Consider the following 16,700-nt stretch of genomic DNA (forward strand, 5'->3'; position numbering starts at 1 on the left):
TGGCCAGCAAATAGGATTTTGTTTTTCTTAGCTCAATCTAACTAAGTGTATTCCTCTGAGGATCCTAGTTTATGAACAATGTTATTTTTCTACCTCTCCACCATGGGTGAGCTCTAAGTCTTCTATCCTATTTATACAGCCTTAGAAAACCAAGACTTTACATTCTTGAGTGTGGCAAATACCCAAGCATGAAAGTTGCTTTAACATCCATAAACAATTTACTGTTTTCTTTTAGGTATTTTTCTGGACCAAAGGACTGTGCCTTCTGCTTTCTAAAATTCACTTGAAAATGTTTCTTTTCTGTGGTTTAGTCATAATTTCCCTAGTGTGGGGATTTTTAATGTTTCTAATAGTCAATTTCCCAGAAGTGGAAGTCAACCACACATGCTCATTTAGTTAAAGTATTGAAAAGTAAACTTAAAAAAATTTACTGCAGAAACAGATTAATGTTAGTCCCAATTTCTTCTTGGAACTTAATTTTCTTTGAAGTAAATTTGTTCTTGTTCTCTGTCTGATGATCCTATTTTCTCAGAGTCTAGATTTCTTGTCCCAGAATAGTTACTGTCTCCTTACGTTAGGTGCTGTACACATTGTCAGTCTCTCTGTTGCTGACAGTTGCATGTCCTAGCTGTTTTATACCACTGTCTTTTATTTGGACATTTCCTTCCCTCTCCCATAATCTCCCTAACCCTGAATGGAGAAAAACTCTGCTTATCTGGAACCTAGCTTTTCCTTTTTTGATGTAATTATGACACACCTACCTTTTCCCTTTATAACTGGTCTTTCCCTTCAAGACATGGTCATTGGATTACCTTTAGATTCGTATGGCTGTATGTTTAATCTTTGCATCACTTAACACTGGTTTTACTGGCTTTCCCATCCCCTGGGTTCTTGGTCCTTGTTTTCTCTCATCCTGTCCACCTCACTGCCATCTACACTCTAATTGTACAACAGACATTCATCTTAGATGATTACTTTCTCTCTTGTTCTCTGTTTCCAAAAAAAAATCCCCAAGTTACTTTATTTTCTCCAAATTAGACTTTTTAGAGTTTGAAATTATAAAATAATACATATCTCCTTTGAAAAAAAAGACCTGCCAACAATAGAAAGTTAACCACTCCTTTTCCACTCCCACCCACTCCCCACTCACCCTCTGTACCTGTAAATCTCACATGCTAGAGATAATCACTATTAACAGGTTGGTCATTCATATAACTTTTTGCATCCAAAGCAAAAATACAATGAAAAATGTTATACCTGAAATTTCATTTTGTAACCAGACTTTTTCACACAAAAAGTATCATGGATGTGTTTCTTTATTAATGCATACAGAATTATCATGCTATTTTTAATTTCTACGAAGTATTCAGTTACATGGAATATACATAATTTATACACTATCCCCTAGTGAGGAAAATGTAGATATTTCTCCATTTTAGAAAAATGCTATAGGAAATCATTATATGTACAGTACACTGTATGATTCATTTCAATGGCATAAAATTCTATAAGTGAAATTACTGAATAAAATGATATGCCCTTTTAAAAATTTGATACATACGGGTAAGTTGACACCTAAGTAGGCTTATATTCTTCAACCATAGGCATTTCTCGTCATACTAATTTTTGTTTGGGTAATTGGTAATTTATGATATTTAATTATTTGTTTTAGTTAGTGATGTTTAGCAGCTTTTTAAATTCTGACATTTAAATGAAATGCCAATTTTTTCAAATCTTGCTATACAGGTATGGATACAAATGCATGTCTATTACACGTAAATAACTTACAAAGAGTAATACAGTGCTTTATTCTTTTTGTTAAAAAATTTTCATTGTAGAGAGTGTGTTTTTAAAAAGTGAAAAATTTTTCCTGCTTTCCACTTTTCTTCCTTTTCCAATCCCCAGGCTTAGATACGAAGACTATTTTGTTTCATGTCCTTCCAGAACTTTTTTTTTTTAATAAATAAAAATAGGATATTTGTATACATGCTCTCCTACTTCTTTTTTCTTCCAACCTAAACATTTAATTTGGGGAACTTCAGATAAGATAACTGCTTTGAGTGACTGCACCATATTTAGAAGTTTGGATAGCAGATCCTCTATTTTAATACTCATTCAATGATGGATAAGTTTGGTGTCTTACAAAATGCTGCAATGGACCTCTCTGTAACTGCGTCTTTGTAACATCTTTTCTTGACCATGGTTCACTCTCCTCTCTTCCTCTTCATGATGCTTCACTCAACACAGCCCTAGGGATCATCAGTTTTACAAAGAAACATCAGAGAGATTATTGACTTGTTGAAACAGGCTCCATTGGTAAGGGGAAAAGTGGACTGGAATACAAATTCAGATCCCAAAGCTAATTTTCTTCTCACAAAAATCATGTCTTTGACCATCTAATACCATATAAAATACCACTTTGAATACTCTGACTCAGCTATAACAGATTGTTCACAGTCACTGTACAAAAATCTCACTCTGACATTTTTCTTCTAGCTATTCTCAAACCCCAGCATGTATTTGAATGTTGTCCAATTTTAACAAGCTCAGCACGCTTTCTCATTGCCTTTTCCCATCTCTAATTATTTCATTTTTCTTGTATGTGGGACTTGATCTCTGCACTTCAATCTTCCCTGTCCTTGCAGGATCCCCCTACCTTAGTTCAAAGCACCGGCCTGCTCTGGAGTCTCAGTTCAGCTTCTGAAAACCAGCTTACTTGCTGAAATAGGGACAATCATCCTTCTTCATAAAACAAACCTGTTGCACCTAGTTATACATCAGCTATACATCAGAATTTTCTCGCAAATTTAATATGAAAAATTGACAAAATCAACAAAATAATAGCTAAGAGTAATAATGAATTTAATTCACTACTTGCCTTATCTGAGCCAAATTCTTTGCATGCAATATATCATTTAATCTTTCCAATGTTTTGATGAGGTTGTTACTATCATTGAGTCCATTTTATAGGTTAAATAACTTGGCAAAAAATGTTTATCTGTAAGAAAAGAAACAGTAATTTCAATTCAGGTCTGTCTGGCTCCAGAGCCCAGAGATACTTTTATTTCTCCTTTAGGTGAATACTCAGGTGCTTAATCATAATTTCTATTACACTGAGGGATGACCTATCTTTTTATAAATGTAATGTCTGAAACATTAATGGAAACAAACATGGAAATAGATTCTATTGTATAAATTACTATAGCTTATGATTTTTCAAGATTTTATCCAATGCTTAAAGAGAGGACATACTGTGTACAAAACTATTATTGTGTCTGTTGACTTAATCTATTTTGCATGCTATTTTAATTTATGGTTTCTGGAATTAAGTAGAAATTTGTTGCTATCTTATCACATTGACCTATTTAGGAGAGTTCTAATTTGAGATATGTATGATGCATAAACATTTGGGAACCATAGATCTAGGATAAAATATATAGAATGTGTATTGAGATAGAATAATAAGACTCATTTAGAAGGCAGATTTAATATGAGAAGTAAAGCAATAGTAGGAAAATTCAAGACTGCATGGGGTTAGACAAGTCAGCTTCTCATAATAAGCACCAATAATAAAATCCCACCTGTAGGTCAAATCATTCTAGTATGAATATGGTACATGTGACCCCCTCAGCTTACTAGAGAAATCTCTGTGTCTGATGTTGGCTTTGATAAAAATATCATTATTGTTTTAATAATATTTTATCAGTCTAACATTCATTGTTTTCACAATTTATTTTATCCAACAAATTAGGAGATGATTTTCAGTTTCAGTAAATGAAATAAAGTCTTATGATAGAGAAAACACCATCACCATAGCTAGGAAAACAGGCAGACTGTAGTAGAATAGAAGGCATAATTGCATGCTTTGATATTTATGATGAAAGACCAGAGCTGAAAGAAAAATGACAAAAATGCTATCTTAGCCCTTTATGAAACAAAGAAAACCTGAAGGTCGTGCAATAGTAATTTTCATCATTCCTTCCAAAGCCTTGCCAAGCTTTGAAAATTCATATGTAATAACAGCTACCGTTTCTAAGTGAAAATACATTGAAATCATCTTGGGATACATAGTCTATTAAAGGAAAAACTTCTTTTTCTTCCCACAAAGAAAATAAAATTTGATTTCAGAAACTGTTATTGACTCTATTTAAATAAACATTTTTCAGTTCATACAATATTGTGTTGTATGGTTCTTTCCTTCTTTCTTTTTCTTTCTTTCTTCCTTTCTTTTTTTCTTTCTTTGAAGTATATTTAAAAATCAAGGATCACATAGAAATTGTATTCAATAATCTGAAAATTATTTTGTTAAAAAATCACTTTCTAGGCAAACAGTAGGATAAGAAATCTAAAATCCCATTGTATTTTTTTTCCAGTTCTACAACGGATAATATGAAAATTACATAAATACAAATTTTCTCAAGATCTTAAAGTGAAATATTCTAATTTTTTAAAGTTGTTTCTAAAACTCTCTCTTCTATATCATTTCAACATATGATAAAAGAGCCAGCAGTTTTGCTTTCTAAAAGAACTTATTTATGTACATTTATATATTCACTGACTATGGCTTTTAGTATTTCACTACTGAGAAGCATATGATGTTTTGAAATGATTCCCAAACTCATTTTCTCCAATCTAGGTATACAGAAATGAGCCAGTTTCACACAATGATTAACTGTGCTAGCCTAGTCCCAATATATGTCTAAAACAATAACTGCAGAGGTAGTAAAATATTTATTTTCTTTCATGTTATCTCATTTTCAGTAATGCTTATTTAAAAAATATTTGTTCCCTATGTATACTATCTCTTTTCTCTCTGGAATGCCCTATACCATTGTGAAAAACCATGAGGGAGGGTTAATTGGTTGGTGGTTTTGTTGTTTTTCTTTTTCCTTTTCCTTCTTTCTCTTACCAACACTGTTTATTTAAAAAGATTTTTTAAATAGGAGAAGCATATGATTATTGGAAAAAGGAAAAGATGACTCTCATTTGTCCAAGTACCCCTACATGAATGTGCCAAACATCTGGGGGGCTTTCTACTGCCTCTTTGAAATAGCTGTTGCCTTTAGTTCTCGTTTGTCTATCATTCTTATGAAGTTTCCCAGGAAGGCCTTAGTGATTCTTTCCTCATCCTTTCGTTTAGATATGCTTTAGCTATAGAGTACTATAGAGAGTTACTTTCAGAATCTTCTTTATTGGGTGAAAAGTAAACAACAACAACAACAAAGCACAAAGCCCCAGACAAAGTCATAGTAGAATTCCGAATTTATGGTGTACTTCACCTAAATGAAAATGAAATAAGTGATTATCACTAACATAAGGTTAAGACAAAGGCATGCTTAAAGTCACTTTAGAGATAAGCAGTTTCCTCTAAGGCAGTATATTTAGTCTATGTATATATATATAGATAGATGTCCCAATCGCAAAGAAAAGCCCTGTCTTAATATTCCCAGAATCAAAAACAAAGTCAAATTGCTCATTTCTTTTCAATTACGATGCAATCATAACTTTATAGGAAATATTATTGAGGTAATTCCTATATACCAAAACAGAAATTTGATTTGAATAATTGGCTAAGTGACAAAGTTGTCAATTCAGTTCTTTTTTTTTCAGTGGAAATGTTTACTTGGAATACTCTTTGGACTGTTAGGCATAAAATTCAACCAGTATATTTGAACTAAACATTTAGTCCTCTTTAGCATATAGTCTAAACAATTTTCTTGTGAAAATGATTGCTTGGCTAACCCACGGATGAGAGACACTGTGAAGCAAATCTCATTTTCTGTCATTGCCTAAGTTTTGTTTTTGAGAAATAGGGTAGAAACTCCTATTGTTTTTGAAACAGCATAAGTAGATTCTTTTTCAAATAGCATAAGACCCTTCTATCTTAGCTTTGGTAGATTTCATCTACTTTATACTGTGTTAAACAAATTATTCTTTCCACGTTTTGAAGGGGAGTCCTGGAAATACAATACAAAACACCAGTTGCACACACCAGGCTAATCCACCTCCATCCCACTTACCTTGAGAGATTAACTAGAGATGTCATTGGTTTTATGAGGTAACAGGAATCCCTCTATTTCGAATTATATAATTGAATTTGTAAAAGATTTGTAGAGGGGCCAAAGAGATAAGATTCTTTTACCACTATACCTTTAGTGAGTAAAATTTAAATTTATATTAAATTAAGTGAAAAATGCAGTTAGTTATCTTAATGCAATAGGCTATTAAGACAGAATATCTTTTTTCCGACTAAGTTTGGAATCATGAAATCCAGAGAGATTGATGCTCATATTAGTAAGGTAAAGAAAAAAAAAAGATTATTGACATGAAGAAATATTTTACTGAGAGAATTTCAGAAAGTATTTTAAGGAGTGGGCTAGAAAACTGCTTCTTTTAGATTTGGCATGCATATATTTAGGATTGTCCCTAGAAATTTGCTATGGATAATATTTTCTTGCTGCTGATATTAGTAAGAACTAACTACTGTGGAACAAGTTTGGCAGAAGCCAATGGTCTGTTTGAGAGACTTTAACAGGGTGGTAACTACTTAATCTTTAAGAATGTAGCTAGAATTTACTCCTAACTAAAGCTAAGTATCAGGGTGAGAGTGTGTTCGGTAAGTACTATGAGAGAAAATTACAAAGAACTTTGAAGAGAGGATTCAAGAGGACTTGAAGTCATTAGCTATTTCCCTGGATATATTATGCCAAAATAAATAAATAAATAAAAGATATAATTTGTTTAGGGGAGTGGTTGGTATTTCCAAGTTCCTTAAACCAAGACAAGCAGGTGGCTCCTTTATGCTCTTACGGGTGCCAGAGTGCCATCTAGTGGTGGTCAAGGTGAACTAAAGGCACCTGACCCTCATGATGTAAAGAACTTAACAATAGGGACCAACATTTCAACAAGCCATTCACTCTTGATGTAACTCACTTAATTTCTTCATTCATAATTTAATAACGTTAAAATATGAATATAAGTTAATTGAATGTGAAATATTCTACAATTTAATTCATCCCATTGTTATGAAATTCAGTTTTTTTTTTTTTTTTTTTAATTTCTCAATATCCTTTTTTTAAGAATGAGAGCAAGCACACATGGGCATACATGCCCACATGTAGGAGGGGGAAGAAGTGGAGAGAGAGGGAGAGGGAGTATCTTAAGCAGACTTCATGCCCATCATGGAGCCAGTGGGGAGTTCAATTCCACAATCATGAGATCATGACATGAGCCAAGATCAAGAGTCTGAGGATTAACTGACTGAGACACACAGGCACCACTCAATATCTTTTTTTAAAATCACCTTTGTGCAAATATCAAATATAATGATGCTCTATTTTGTGTTTCTCTTGAACTGATTCACAATACCGACATAAACATTTCATATATCACCTCATCTCTCTTCGTGCCACAGTCTTTTCTAAGTCCATGTACGTTGGGCAAAACATTATAATAAAGAGTTTTTGAAAGTGTCTCTGTTTCTGACAATGCCAGCATAACGTTTACAATACATGGAAATATTAGATACTTGTAACTTTTTACTCTATAACTGCATAGAAATGAGGATCTGTTTAAAATATATTAGCCATGGGTCCCTATAAAAATAAGTAAAAGAAATAGTTAACTTTGAGGCCAATTCCAGACTGATTTCTTGTTCTTTATGATAGTTTTTGAGTAATTTTATTATTATAAGGCTCAAAATGACTCCAAATAGAGACTTAGATACCAGTGTGTCCAATTTGTTGTTGTTGTAGGAAGGACACTGATCTGTAACCAGGAGACTCATCCCAGTCTTGGTTAGCTTCTGACCTTATGACAACAGAGTCACCCTATTTTTCCTTTTCCCCTTTATTTCCTCTCAAAATGAGATGATGCTTCTCAACAGAACTACTTGGGGATCCTTGCTCAGAATCTACTGTCTGAGAAGGCAATGTTTGGCATTGCAAAATGCTTTACTCATTTTGACTAAGATTTCCATAAGGTTTTTTGAAATCAACTTAATGAGGTATAAATTACATACAATAATATTAACCTATTTAAAATGTACTTGTTGAGGTCATAAAAGCACATGCCCATGTTACCACTGCCACAATCAACATATAAGACATTTTATCACTCAAAATTTCCTTCATGACCCCTGTAATCAGCCCTTCCCCTACTCCAAGACTTCATTGAATTGTGATTCATGTATTCTCTGTTCCCTACATATCCCTTACTTCTCTTCCTTGAATACCGGAGTTTGATTATTAAATTATATGTTCTTTTAAGTGATTTCCAACTCAAAAGTTCTTTGATTTAATCGTGTTTATATAATGAATTTGATCATTGCATGCACTACCAGTTTCTTTCACTTCATGGCCATAAGCCTCAGCCATAATCCAGATCAGTAATTTTAGGGATACAGTTAGTCACACACACACACATACACACACACACACACGCATACATGCACACACAAGATGAAAGGAGACTGAGAATAAAAGAGACTTTAGAAATATATCAACTAGTATGTCTTAAAGTTATCTAGTGCTGTATGTCAATTACATTTTAATAACACTGAGAGAAAAAAAAGGAAAGATATCAGCTAAATGCTGCAAGTGGATGTTAGGTACTTATTTGAATCAACCAATAATAAAGAACCACATGTTTGAGTAAGTCAAGGAAATATGATTATAGAATGGATATTAATTACTGTGAATTTAGTTTGATATGCAAAGCCATCATGATTATGTAAAAAAAAAAAAAAGTCCTAAAACTATTATTAGGGTTAGCATTTAATAAAAGAAAACTCTTAAAAAGAATATTTTCTATTACTAGGGGCACCTGGGTGGCTCAGTGGGTTAAAGACTCTGCCTTTGGCTCAGGTCATGATCCCAAGGTCCTGGGATCGAGCCCTGCAACAGGCTCCCTGCTCAGCGGGGAGCCTGCTTCCTCCTCTCTCTCTCTGCCTGCCTTTCTGCCTACTTGTGATCTCTGTCTGTCAAATAAATAAATAAAATCTTAAAAATAAATAAATAACTTTATTTTAAAAAAGAATAGTTTCTATTACTAAAGATATAAGTATTCAAAAATACATTTGATTCTGAGAAATCTTGTTATGGACAAAAAATTAAATTCAAAATAGATATTGAAAGTTTCCACACAGTAGAAATTCTAAGCTTAAATTTACAATGACCCAAAATGGATAACATGTGAACAACCACTACCTACCTTTCTGTTTAAATGTTGATTAATAGTGTGTGGCATTCAGGTAATCAACAAATGCTGAAGGATTCATATACTGTAGTAGCCAAACAGAACACATTCCACTGAACTTTGAAGATGTGCAATGTGTCTATATCCATATGTGTATATGCGTATATTCCATAAAAGTACATAAAAGGAAAAGAAATGATCATGTCTTTTTATGAAAAAAGAGGAAATTTAAAGTTAGACTGTATTAAATTCCCATTGATAATACACATACATAATTTCTAAAACAATTATGTTCTTGACAATTATTTGAAATTTAGGAGGAATTCTTTCATTGATTTCTTGACTTTCCCTTCCTACTAAATAGTCTAATAAGGATAACTTCAAACTTTTTAAATTAATTTGCTCCACAATTTTAGAAGTCATGGAATAATCCTGATATCAATTACAGCTCATATTTATCTGTATGAAGACAGACACTACATTTACAACACCTAAACTTGAAAATAAATTCTTGTCTGCTTTCTGCAATTATTGGATAAAGTCTGTAACAGCAACAACAAAAAATATGGCAAAAACTAATGCAGAAGAATCAAAATGTTGTTCAAACTATATTTATTTTCTTTAATATATAAAACCCAAGTGATCTGGCTATCTTTAGAAATGATGTCCTTCAGATAATGTTTGACGTAGTGGTTTTCACATTAAACTATAGTTTGTGATAAGAAAGATCTTTTTGATTTCATGCAACAGCATAAATATTTTACCAAACAACAACAAAAAAGGTTTGTGTGATTTAACTTTTTTATTAATTGCTTAAAATGGTGCATAGATGAAGTTTGTCATCTAAGATCAAGGTTTCAGAAAGAATCATAGAAATTACTGTTCTGTGTTTAGATTTTTATTAATTTAAGACTGTTTTAGTATATTTAGATAAAAGATTACACATGTGTATACAGAAAATGAATAGAATAGAAAATATAAAAATATGTTTATTTTCTATTCTACTTAGTATTGCTTTAAGGTTGTTATGGTGATATAAACAATTGTGGACAAAAACCTGCATTTGCTTTGTCTTATATTATTTTTTCAATGTCCATTTTTTAGTTTTAGAATTTTCAAAATGGATACATTGCATATTTACCTAACATTTTGTGTAGAATATCACAGTATATGCATGTCGAGGTATTATTATTCAGTGATGGAATTAGGATGAATATTGGAGAATTTAAAAAACACTTTAATGTATTTATCCAGTAATTACATCACAAATGCAGATAAAAAATATGTTATGACAAGATCCTAAAGACAACAAAAATTATTTTGTCTACTATTACTTTGTTGTGGTGATGATTCTTGAAATAACTATGCAACAGATTAAGTCTGGAAAGTATTTAACTTGTGGTTATCACAGAACACATACATTTTCCTCAATATAAAATAGTATACTAATGAAAAGTAGTGTTTAATCTACTTTTTTGAAACCCTAACAAATATCAATTGAATAAGAAAGTCATATCTTTGAATGATGTCATATAATTATATCATTTGAAAGCTTTAAAATCATCTTCGTAATAATAGTAACAATTCTTAATAAACAATACCTTGAAAAAGGTGCACCTGGGTGGCTCAGTCAGTTACGCACCTGCCTCTGGCTCAGGTCATGGTCTCTGGGTTCTGGGATGGAGCACACCTCAGGCTCCCTGCTCAGTAGGGTCTGCTTCTGCTTCTCACTCTCCCATTCTCTCTCTCAAATAAATAAGTAAAATCTTAAAAAAAAAAAGTGCTTTCTAGTATCAGATATTGTTGAATCAGGAGCAGTTATATAATGACACTTATTACAGTAGAATTCATGTTACAGAAATTAATAGCATTTTTATTACTAGCTTTTCTTGAGTTTATTTGAATTGTGTACACCATGATATTCTTAAAAGCCATACCTATTAATCATGGAGAAAGTAAGACATGTTCTTTACTCAAAATTTTTTTTGAGAATCCTAGTGTTTACCATTCTGTTGCAGTGCTTAGGAGGAAAAAATTTACCAGACATTTTTCTTCACTTTTCTTATTGGAGTAAAAGATGGGAAAAAAGGATAATGTCATGACCCAGCAATTTTGTTTGCAACTTCCTTTAAAAAAAAAGTATTCTAATCATGCATCTTAACACCCTGTAGAGACAAACTAATCTTCCTTCATAGAATCTTTAAAACAGTCTACTCAAAAACTGAGGGCAAGCTAATAGATGAGAATGAGATGAGAGAGCAAACTTCTACTAGAAGTTTGAAAAGGTAGAATGGGCTCTACTGTTTAGATCACTAAAGAATATAGACCCGCCACAGTGCAGTATTCCAGCAAGGACTGCTTACAAGAACTAACTTATCTGTGTTTACAAAGTTCTAAGTTGAAAAAGGACACAAAGCAAAAGGAGAGGAAAAAAAAAAAAAAAAGCAAAATAAGCTTCCATTTGAAACATCAAAAAAAAAAAAGGGCAATACTTCTGAGAATTCTTGGTTGTTTACAAACTCAACATTCTAATGTTTTCATCAAAAGCTTATTCTGGGAAGTAAATGAAGTAATCTTTTTGGAAAGTAATAGGATTTTATTCCCATGAGATTCCCCCACCGAGAGGTGGCCACTTCCTTAAATCAACCAGTCAGGTATGATGATACCTCAAGTCCCAACTGCTTGAAGCAAATAAATAATAAATGAAGATGGTATTTGAGTCTGAAAAAATCATCTGCGAGGTCAAGAACCTCCTTTTTGTGAACTCTGCAAGATGTGTCATGCAGAAACAAGAGTTAAAGGTTGGGAGCTTGACCACACACTTCAGTTTGGCTTGTAAACTGAAAGTGGCTACTAACCCCACAACAAAGCCCCAAGCGCATCACTGAAGTGGGTTCTTTTTTTTTTGTTTGTTTCCCCACACCTTTTTTTTTTTTTTTTTCCCTTTCTCTTTTTTAATGGTATGAGTTCTGCTCTCATTCCAGGATAGCTGAGAGTCAGAAATCCTGGGAAGAAAAGTTAGCATTCTTAGTGAGCACAAACCTGCTGCTAAGATGGTATTTTGTATTGATTTTTCCTGAAGCCTGTAATCTTGAAAGCTTGTAACATAGGATGAGGTAAATATCATTTTATTTGCTCAAATAGGTTTAGATTAGATTGAGATGAAAAAGTAAGGACAGGCCAAATTAGGACTGAAAGCAGCAATTACAGATTATTGTTTCCAGCAGTAACTAGAATGGGTTATTTCACTGATAAAGAAAAAAAAAAGGCTTATTGAGAGAAAGAATTGGTGATTTTCTTTATTTTCTAAAATAAAAAAAGAAGTAAAAGAAAAACATAAAATTAAAATTATCTTTAAAGGTAAAAATAATTAGTCTTCTTCCAAGTAGAAACAGAACCTTGATGCATAAGTTACCCTATTACTAATATAAACCCAAACATGGTTTTTACAATGCATAAACTAGGAAACCAGTAAAATGCAGTTTTGATTATGCAAGCATACTATATGTGATATTCTTACTTAGCTTTAAAAAATCTTTGAAGCCTATAGCATAAAACCATAAAATAAGCTCTGAAATTAATTCTCTCAATCACATGATTTCAGAGAAAAAAAATGTGTACAAAACCATTCAAATGATACTGACAACGGGGCATGGAATTTAAAAGGTTTAACCCTGTCTTCTCTCAGAGTCTGTTTTATTTCTTCATCTTCCGAGCACTTCAAACATAGAAGCTGTTATTCCGTCTTTAGATCAGTAACTTTGAATTGTTCTACCTGTCATTCTGCAGCGACTAGCACAGCTAGATGTCATACGATGATTGTTTGCACTTCCATTCTTTCACATTAAATGGCAATCATTCGGTCCTTTTGATTTGTTTCTTTTATTTAGCCCTGAAGTTTTTACACTAGAATCTCATTAAAGCTGAACTAGTGTACTCCTGTCAAAAAACTAATGGAAAAAAGTTTAAAAGTGAAATGTGTCCCCTCTATTGTCACTACCAGAGAAGTTGCATCTATCAAGATTTCCCAACTTTAGCACTTTGATTTCTGTTTTATTGAGTCTGCTGTCTCTGACTTTCTCTCTTCCTTCTCATCTGGAAAATGAAGAAAACCCAATGAAACCAGGCTCGTTTATGTTAAAAAAAAAAAAAAAAAAAAAGGACAGAACTATTTAGAAATATTCATCTTACCTTCAGTTCTCTACCACTGAGATGATCTATACGTATGGATGTGAGTGTGTGGATGTGTGTATTTATCCAGAAAACAATGCTAATTTTGACATCTAAACACATTCTGAGTTAGCAAGGCAGTTTGCATTTATACTCTGGGTTCAAAAACAAGTGCATCCATATAACTTAATGGTTTATTATAAACATGCTTGTAGGAAGTCCTATTATTTCTTTCATAATGAAGAAAATATTCTTCTTATTGGACAAATAACTTATAATCAAGATGAGAATTGAGAATTGAGAATTGATATTAGGACAAAAAATGGAAATTAGAGGGATAGTTTTTAAATTGCATAGGATTTATTTATGCGTAAGTATGTAACATTGTGTTCAGAAAAAAAAAAAAACCATCATCTGGGTCATATTCATATAATCTAGGCACCACGGACAATGACAAATATATTCATTCAACATGAATCTCCTTTCATCATGTGCTGCTGTTCTGAAAGATAAGTGAAATAGATTGTGTGGAGGCTGATCCCTTTCTGAATTCCAGAAAATAAGATAAGTGTCTTCAGAATGCCGGCAAATTAATCCCGGTGAAATTATGAACCACTGACTACAGATCCAGTTAGAAAGGATGGGAATGGCAGGAGTGATTGTTGTAATTTTAAAAGTTCCTTTTCCATTCATGCTGTATTTGTTAGTTGATACTGTAGCATGGTTTGCTCCTAAATTCTTCCTCCAGAGATGAGATATCCAATATATCTCAATCGGATTCCTAGGGTAAATGTAGAATATTTATGATTGCTAATGTTGCTATCTTTTTTTTTTCTCAACATATATAGATGGGATTTGAGATTTAGAACTGCAACACAATTTCATTATCAATCTCAAATGTCTTTAAGTTTTAGTCGTACATTTGTAAGTAATTTGAATGGTATACAAGTGAATAAACTTTTAAATATATTTCCTGGTGAAAAAAATAAGATTTTAGAAGATATATTTTTCTCTCACTTATCTTAAGTATTTTAGACTACCTAAAACAAATTAATATTTTACAGTGATTTACATAAATAAATCTCTGGATCATATATAATTAAATTATTTATTAGGAATTCCAATACTTTCAAGGAACAAACTTAAAATGTAATACTAAGTCCAAACATATAAATAAAATTAGGAGGTTTAAATACAAGAAAATGTACTGTGTGGCTTAAAGTGGCCCTGTGATTATATACAATATATTATACACACACATGCATATATTGTATTTATAAATAAATAAGTTTAAAAATTAAACATTATAAGTCACATGTGTTACACAGCTACTGTGACAAATAGAAATTATTTGTGTAAATAATTTCCAGACAGTGTCCAGAGTTTTAAATTTCATATGTAGATGTGAACAGTAGTTATTATTTCTCTGTGATTAGAAGCAAATATTTGGAATATGATCATATGTATAGTTTTACTTGATTATGTTGACCAGGTGTTTTTTTTTTTTTTTAAGTTCTCTATTAGATGTACAAAATTCCTAATGACAAGAACCAATTTCTTTCACTTTCTTTCAGTGACTTGATCTCACCAGTTAGCTGTTTCAGCCTCTACTTGAGAGATAGCCTAAATGAATGATTAGCAGTCTCAAGATTAGACTGGAGAACTTGAATCTCTTTGCCCTTGTCTGGGGTCTTTCCACTAGGTTATGCTGCTGCTCCTCTGGAGAGTAAAGCCAGACCCACCTGTGTGGCCTGGAAGATGCTTGTGTTTTCAGAGCCGGTACCAATGAAAAGAATGCCGCTTTTTTCTTCTTAGCGCTATCTCGCTTGCAAAACCAACATTGCTACCACAACACTATTTGGATGAAATTTTGTAGAAATGAAGCATGCTGTGCCATATGCTTTGAAAAACTGGAGAAAATAAATTTTTATTTGAATTAAGAAAATTCAAACAAATTGCTTTTCTGTAGTTGGAGGTCTGCTTGATTTTGAATATCTCTGCAGGTGCCTGAGCTCGTTGCTGTATATTAAACAATAAGAAATACAGTAACAAAATCAGCAGGCAAATAATATAAACAGAACTGGTGAATGCTGTGCCAATTTACCCAAGCAATTCTCCCAATATGCCATGGTGATTATTTGAAATATCCCTGTTGTTTTCCCCGGTTTGCTTATTCCAATCTAGCATACGTGACTGACAAGTTGGAAATATTGGCTCCCGTTGTAGATACCCGGCAGAAACACAAAATAAAAGATTCTATGGTATTGAGGGTAAAATTACACTCTAGAGATAATAGTGAAAAAATAAGATGGAGAAAACATCCTTTCTAATGTTATATGTGAGAGTTGGTCTTTAGATTCAGGTTTTTGGATTTTTTAAAAACAAACTATGGTTGAAATTCACTTTTATATTTTTTCTGGTGAAGCTATTTGAAATTTCTTTATACTCCTTTCTACTTGGGGAAATTAAAGTGCATTTGCAGAATCAAATGTTCCGTGTTGGTATAAACTACAGTCTTCATCACAGTGAAGCTATCAAAGGAAGAGTCAATCAATTGAAAATGGATGGATCAGAACTGACTGACCAGGTTTTGTCTGAAATTAGAGATTATTCTGAGAGATGTGAACAAGTATTAAAAAAAGTATAGTACAATTTGATATTACATAAACAGATTTGGTGCCAAGTGAAAGTTTATAATAGGCTTAGGATAGATTTTAACTTGTTCTATGAAGGCAAGCTACACTGATAATCTGCATTTTTAAATGCAATGAACTAATAAATGTTTTTGAAGTATGTGCTTCCTATACACTAAATTAACCCTTTTCAAAATATAGAACAAATACTCTAAATTGATAAGTACAATTTTCACAGTGCCAATGATTGGAAATTGACACAGCATTCTGTATATCTTTCTCTACAGTTAGACCTCCTCCCTTAAGTCCTAAATTTCTGTTTGGCCTCCTGACATCAGCCCCAGAATTTTTAAGAATGAAAACAATTGATTACTCAATTTAGTAAGTTCACAGTTGTTTTAAAATTACTGTGAGAGGAGCTCTTGCTATGTATGCTCAAAGCTTACATAGGACAATATGAAGCTGGAGGGGCTAGCACTCAATCTTAACATGTGTTGAGAAAAGTAGGTCTGTCCACTGCTAACTTCAATACCATCTTCTACTTTGAAACTGACATATATAATAAAATACTGAATTTTTACATGAGGGGATGCGATTTTTGTTGTAAATGAGAGTTCAAGAAGTAAAGGGAAGACATAAGGAGTGCTTCATGCAGAAGATAAACAATAAGCTTAAACTGGATTTTGAAGATGCACAATTGAG

This window comes from Martes martes (genome assembly GCF_963455335.1).
Source record: "Martes martes genome assembly, chromosome: 4".
In the NCBI taxonomy this organism is placed as follows: Eukaryota; Metazoa; Chordata; class Mammalia; order Carnivora; family Mustelidae; genus Martes; species Martes martes.